Source organism: Octopus bimaculoides, chromosome 21 (genome assembly GCF_046866305.1).
Source record: "Octopus bimaculoides isolate indiv1 chromosome 21, ASM4686630v1, whole genome shotgun sequence".
NCBI lineage: Eukaryota > Metazoa > Mollusca > Cephalopoda > Octopoda > Octopodidae > Octopus > Octopus bimaculoides.
Genome location: NC_142948.1, coordinates 7,968,153 through 7,975,652, shown reverse-complemented (window position 1 = coordinate 7,975,652; position 7,500 = coordinate 7,968,153). Strand labels below are relative to the sequence as shown.

General features: G+C 34.9%; 1 protein-coding gene across 13 annotated transcripts in view; it reads right to left on the bottom strand.

The window, feature by feature from the left end:
• The window catches only part of LOC106880938 (palmitoyltransferase ZDHHC9), a 169,219-nt gene that overhangs the window by 88,285 nt on the left and 73,434 nt on the right, over positions 1-7,500 (bottom strand). The gene's annotated exons all lie outside the window — the stretch shown is intronic.

Sequence of the window (7,500 nt, the reverse complement as noted above, 5' to 3'; positions counted from 1 at the left end):
AGTTGGGCCTACAACCAAGTTTTTCATGATACCCTTAAAGCCAGGAACTTTTCAGCGCCCCCTCATACATGCTTATTCATTAAAAACCAAAGCTGTCACCAGAAGTAAAACGTGTATTAAAATTCATCCAGTGTGCGTTATTTTGTACATTGTTAAAATAATGCTGGGGACAAAGGATTGCTCATATATTTTGCAGAGATAGGGTTTTTTCTAGGGTGTGTCTATCTTTGCAGATAACGAGAATGAAAGATTTCTCACACATTCCACAGCGCTAGGGATTTTCTTGTTCTGTATTTCTTCGTGTGTTCAGACTTCCTGTTTTTCTTTTTGGCTTTGTTTTTTGTTGTTGTTGTTGTTTTTTTTCTTGGGGGGGGGGGGTTGTAAAGGAATATTTTCCTACAAATCTCACAGCAATATACAACAACATTTCTGTTCAATAAACTTTATTTAGTGACAGTTTTACACTATGTAAACGCTTTTCCTCAAACGGTCCTTCATCCTACTGAAAGATCATTTCCATTCGAGTTTCTTCAAATTCCCCCTGCGTCTGAAGCTTCGAAACGACCATCGCAAAAGTCCCAAGATCAATCACGGAAACTAATTAGACTGAAAGAATCCTGCTTGCTAATGGATAACTATAACTTTGACATTAACAAACTTGCGTCCCAAACATGTAGTTTTGGATAGACTCTTACTGCATGGCACCAAGAACAAGAGTTTTCGGATCTATTCTAAAACGGGGGCACCAGTATTTTCTTAACGAAACACTAACGAAACACTTTGAAACTTGGGACACTGGTAGAATGTGTCATATAAAACATCTTTTACTCTTAGTCTTCTTAACAAAAAAAAGGAATTCGCAAGTTATTCCATGTTAAAGTCGTATTTCTGTAATTTCAACCAATCACTGACGTCTATTCAGCTGAATAGAGTTACTGCTGGGCAGTCATAAAAATGTTATTCCCTGTGACATATTTCATCCGGTTTAATCGTAATTTATACGCATATATTGTTTATATAATAAATTACGCTGTGCGTATCTATGTGTGTAACAATTTTAGAGTTCAGATTCTAGAGTTAGGGTTAGTTTTAGGGTTAGGGTTACGGTTACGGTTAACAGTCTAGTTAGGGTTAGAGTTAGGGTTAGGGGATTAATACGATATACACCGTTACAGCGCTAACTGTTTTCAACTGAATAGACGTCAGTGATTAGTAGAAATTATCGAAATAAGACAATTTTTTACATGAAATAAATTCGAATACAAATATTTTTTTCTGTTCTATAACACAAAATAGATAAGTATATGAAGTTTGAAAGTCTTTCGGTACCAAAAACACTACATAAAACATAAATGAAAACTGGTGCTCCCGTTTTAAAATAGATCCGAGTTTTCTACTATAGCCCTGAGCCAACCAAAGCCTTGTGAATGGATTTAGTATATAGAAACTGAAAGAAACCAGCCATATATATATATAAATTTATATAAATAAGGATAAGATCATTATTTAAAATACCGATCATATCAAGTGGCTGGCATGGGAATAAAAACCTCATAGGTAATAATTATTATTAAAATTATAATTAAGGGTATCTAAAAGATAGCACTATGCTAGTCATTTTTTAGATCAATTTTAAAATATAATTGGGTGAAGTTAAAATGTTTAATTAATACAGAATTGATGCATTCATTCTTAAAAAAAACTGTGACATTGTGTCTTTGCATATGTGAATGAATGAATGAATATATGAACATAAATGTGTGTGTGTGTACATGTATCTATATATATATGTGTTGTATATGTGTTTGTGTGTGTGTGTGTGTGTGTGTGTGTGTGTGTGTGTGTATATATATATATATATATATACATATACATACACACACACACATATATATATATATATAAAGTCAAATCCAGGATTTATGACAAAGGATACAATTACAATACACAAAAGGAAATACATCTGGAGTTCTTAATAATAGTTATTTGTCATGCAGTTTAAGGCTTAAATTGCAATGTATGAATATGTTTATATATATGTGTGTGAGAGTGTGTGTATGGACACAAAAACACACTAATTCAATGTCTAGAAATTTAGCTATATATTGGTTAAAAATTAGTAACCATTTAGTATTTATTAAGCAATTAGCCATTTTAATTTGGGCCAATTATGATTAAACTTCACAGGAAATAACTAATTTTTATGAAAGGGGAGCAATTTAATTTATGGACTAAAATTACAACTCAAATTATGAAACTATTCCTTTGCATCTCAAATGTACTAATAATACGCAAATGTACTCAAATGGTAAATGCTGGAGGGGAAGATATAGGACAAACTGGTTTGATAACATCAAGGACTGGACTAAACCGTTATATGGTGCATGTGTGAGAATGGAAATCTTTGATGTTCATCCTGCTAGGAGGAGATGACCCCCTAATGATCATAGCACTTAATGACAATTAATTATTACAATGACATAGTTATTATGATGATGACAATAATTAGAGTTAATAGTTTGGCTGTATTGAATCAAATGTTTGCCAACATTTTACTGAAACCATGCACAACTGTCTAAGTGGACTAACTGGCACTCTGCTGCTTACTATGACAAGGGTTCTCGTTAATCTGATCAATGGAACAGCCCGCTCGCGAAATTAACATGCAAGTGGCTGAGCACTCCACAGATACACATGCCTTTAATGTAGTTCTTGGGAAGATTCAGCGCGACACAGAATATGACATGGCTGGCCCTTTGAAATACAGGTACCACCTATTTTGTATCAGCTGAGTGGACTGGAGCAATATGAAATAAAGTATCGTATTGAAGAACACACTATGTCACCAGGAATCGAACTCACAACCTAACAATTGTGAGCCAAATATCCTAACCACTAAGCCACATACCTTCACAACTTTCTAAACAACCCATAAAATTTGATCAGATCCCTCCAAGGCACAGATTTTCTTCTCAAATAAGCCAACAGGGTTTATATCATATTCAGGAAAAGTAACGGAAACCATTTGTAATCCACAGAGAATAAATACCATTTCAAAGAATATTTTTATACATTTCTTCTTTTTTGAATATACACAAATAGGCGTGACGGTGCATGGCCTACTGGTTAGGGTATTGCTCTCACAATCACTAGTTTGCAGGTTCAATTTCTAGATTGAGTGGTACATTGTGTTCTTGAACAAAACACTTCATTTTACGTTGCGCAATTCCCCAATCGACCAGTGGGGAATGTTGGCTGGCTCGCTTAGCCAACAGGGTGGCATCATTCAATGGCTAAAACAATGCAAAGCATATTGTGATCAGCGATGTGTAACATCTGATAGTCTGGTCGGTTACGTGGCCACGCAATCACACATATAGGCATGGTTGTGTGGTTTAGAAGTTTACTTAGCAGCCATGTGGTTTTGGGTCCTGTTTCATTGTGCAACACCTTGAGCAAGTATCGTCTACTATAGTCCTAGACAAATCAATGTCCTGTGAGTGAATTTAGTAGAAAGAAACTGTGTAGAAGCATGTGTGTGTCTTCACAAAAATGACTGACAGAATAAGTACCGAGTTTTAAAAAAACCAGAACTAGGGTAGACTTGTTTCAATAAACCCTTCAAGGCGGTGCCTGAACTTGGCTGCAGTCACATGACTGAAACAAGTAAAAAATAAAAGATGCACAAAGCTAATTCTGTCACCATGCATCATCATTATTATTATTATTATCTCTCTCTCTCTTTCTGACATCCCTGCTTTAAGCTCCATTCTGTGCTAAGTTTTCTTTGGCCCACTTTGACCACAAGTTCTACCAACCAACTCAGTCCTTCTCTCATTCGCACACACACAAACACATACACAACAGACAGGGTATTTTTTTTTCTATAAGATTTGATTGAATACCTCCAATGAGAAAACAACATCTGTTTGTGCTTAATAATATAAATCAATAAATATAAGTGTGTGTATATATATATGTTGGCATTCTTATTTGTTTGTTGAACATACATACACATATATATAAATATATACATATGTATGTGTGTGTGTGTGTGTGTATGTGTATATATATATATATATATATATATATATATAAGTTCAAAAAAACACAAAAAACAATAACAAAAAAACAACAAAGTGAGGACGTGATACGGATAGTGTTATTGGACGCTCGGGAAAGGAAGGATATATATATATATATATATATATATATATATATATATATATATATATATATATATATATGTATGTATATATATATACGTATGTTTGTATGTTTAACAAACAAATAAGAAAGCCAACAAGTACCCATGAATTCAAATGGAGACACATACGTACAAATGACTGAAGGCTGGATGCATTTTTTCAAAATTTCAATCTTTATCATTACCTTCTACTACTATTACTACTACTACTACTACTACTTCTACTATTACATTGTCGTCATCATCATTATCATTTATATGTCCACATTTCCATATTTGCATCGGTCACACTTTCTATGACCTGATTATGACCTTCCTAATACCACTCCTCACCTATCTGAAAGGAAGACAATATTTCCTCTTGGCTAAACTGTTTTTGCAGATGACAGGAAACGAATGCCACTCTTCATATGATGGTCATCCTATAAGAAGTACTTACAACTATCACATGATGTCTGTCGCAATGAGCGGACAATAGTGCATACCTACATATAATCATGTATTACAAGCTTCTTTCAGAAGGCTCTGATCAGCACAGGGCTATGGTAGAAGATGCTTGCCCAAGGTGCTGGGCAGTAGGACTGAAACCTTTCATTGCCATATTTCTATTGAAACACACTGTTTTTGATTCAATTTTGAAAGTAATGAAAAAATGAGTAAAATAATTTTGTCATTATTAACCCTTTAATATTCAGATTATCAAATGTAATGCTTTTTTTTTTAATCTGAATTGTTTTGAATTAATCATGCATTATCTTAAAGCTTCCAGGTTTTAACAATGTCACTGTTTATTTTTAGAACATCATTGTAGGATAGGCGTGAGAGGCTAGATATGGCCAGTTTGAATGTAAAAGCTGTAGAATATTTGGGACGGATATGGTCGGTTTAAATGCTAAAGAGTTAAACTGGTATTTGAAGCATGGAAAGCGGACGTAAAACGATGATGATGATGAATGTGGATAAATAAACATTAGAGATTTGACAGAATCTGAATTTTGAAGGGTTAATACACGTTTCTTACAAACATTGTAAGACTGAACAACTATGAATAGATGTTGAATAAAATGAGAGCTGTTCAGTAGCTGTAGACTTGACTGACTTAAAAGTGTGACTTGGTGGTAAACAGAATGTATTAAGAGAATTGATTAATTATATGCTTGCAGTGACCCTTTTTACAGCTGCTAGATGTCCTGAACTTTGAAAGGAAAAGTCAAGGGTAATCTGGTGAGAATAAGGGTCTAATAATAGAATTGTTGCATTATTGTGTGATCAAGAAGCTTACTTCCCAACCACGTGGTTTCAAGTTCAGTCTCACTGTATGGCACTTTGGGCAAGTGCTTTCTATTAATGCTTTGGAGTAATTCAAAGCCCTTGAGAATGGATTTGATAGACAGAAAAAGCTCCTGTCAAACTGTCCAACCCATGCTAGCATGGAAAGCAGATGTTAAATTATGATGATGATGATATCTTACTTGTTTCAATCATTAGACTGTGGCCATGCTGGGGCATCACCTTGAAGAAATTTAGTTGAATGAATCCGCTCCAGAGAACAGCTTATTGTGTGTATATGTGGGGGCCACAAGACAAAACTCCATTTTACAGGGGTGGAATAATAATAGGCAATAATAGCAGTGAAAAAGTAAAATAGTCAGGTGGCAGAAGTAATTATCTATCCTCTCCTAGGTTCCAAGTTCAAATTCACTGCAAAATCAGATGATACATTTTTCTAGAACAGGAACAAGGCTTGTAATTTGGGGGGAGGAGGTTAGTCGATTACAGTGACCCCAATGCTCAACTGGTATTTTACTGACCCCCGCCAAATGGATGAAAGGCAAGATTAACCTAGGTGGAATTTGAATTCATCAGACGGTGAATCCAAAAGAAATGCCACTAAAGCATTCTGTCTGGCATGATAACAATTCTGCCAGCTACTTGAGATAAACTTGTGTCCTCTCCAGGAGCACACACACACACACAGCTCCATACCTTGAAACTGGTGTTAAGCACCAGTTCTGACAACAGTCCTCGTGACTTCAGAAATATTTATATTTAACTTTGTAGCACCAGCAGCAGTGGTGGTGACAGTGGTTGCTGTTGTTGTTGTGGTGGTGGTGGTGGTAGTAGTGATCTCTCTAAGTGCTACAAGCAGCTGTTGACTTAAAACTATCAAAGAAATTAAAGTAGTTAAACATTTTGAACTTCTAAATAATACACTCATACACACACACACACACATATATATACATGCCCATATGAAAACACACACACACACACATATATATATATATATACACATATATATATATATATATATATATATATATATACAAAAACACACACACGCACGCACGCACACACACACACACACACACACACACACACACACACACACACACACACACACACACACACACACACGTAAATTTCTAACGAAGAAACCAGTTTTGTTTTACTTTTAAGCTACAAAGTCCAAAAATGTTCAAAGAAATAGTTGACATTCCAGCGAGTGGCTCGTCAGAAGTAAATAACCAACTTCTAAATACAAATATCCGAGACAATACCCCAGACAGGTTCTTATAAAAACAGGAGAAACTTAAAGAAAATTGTAAGATAGTTATTTTTGTATAGCCTCTGGCCAACCCTGGTAATCAAAAGCATTCTACCTTTGGCAATTTCATTTTTTTTACTTATATTCCAGGAACCTGAGACCAAATTCTCTAGTGTCATCATTTTTTTTAATGTAACCCATGTCAACAAGGAAAGTGGACATTAAATGATGATGAAGAAGAATATGAAAGAAGGGCTAACTAAATGTCTGTAAAACAAGCATGGATGCTGAAGACAAACTTATGAAAATTCTTTGCATGGGCAAAGGGTTAACATCAATCACCACCTGGATTGTGAAAGCATCCAAGCTGGATCTCCAGTCTGAATTTAACCAACTTTCCTCTTTACCAGTTATTAAAACCCTCAAAAGAATCACAGAACTTCCTTTCATCCTCTAAGTCAGTGGTTCTCAACCATTTTTTACCTATGGACCCCTTTGATTCCTATTTTATTCTGGTGGACCCTCATAACCATTCAATGTTTAAAAGATCCTATTGTATTTTTAGAATTAAACATTATTAGGAATTGTGTTTTAAAAAATTGTTAAAATGTTTTGTGTATTTGTATGAGTAAAACCGACTTATTGCACATAAACCGTAACAAAATCTTATACATAGCCCCAGGGGTCATGTGGACCCTGGTTGAGAACCATTGCTCTAAATCAATAAAAAAAAAGTAGGGTGGAA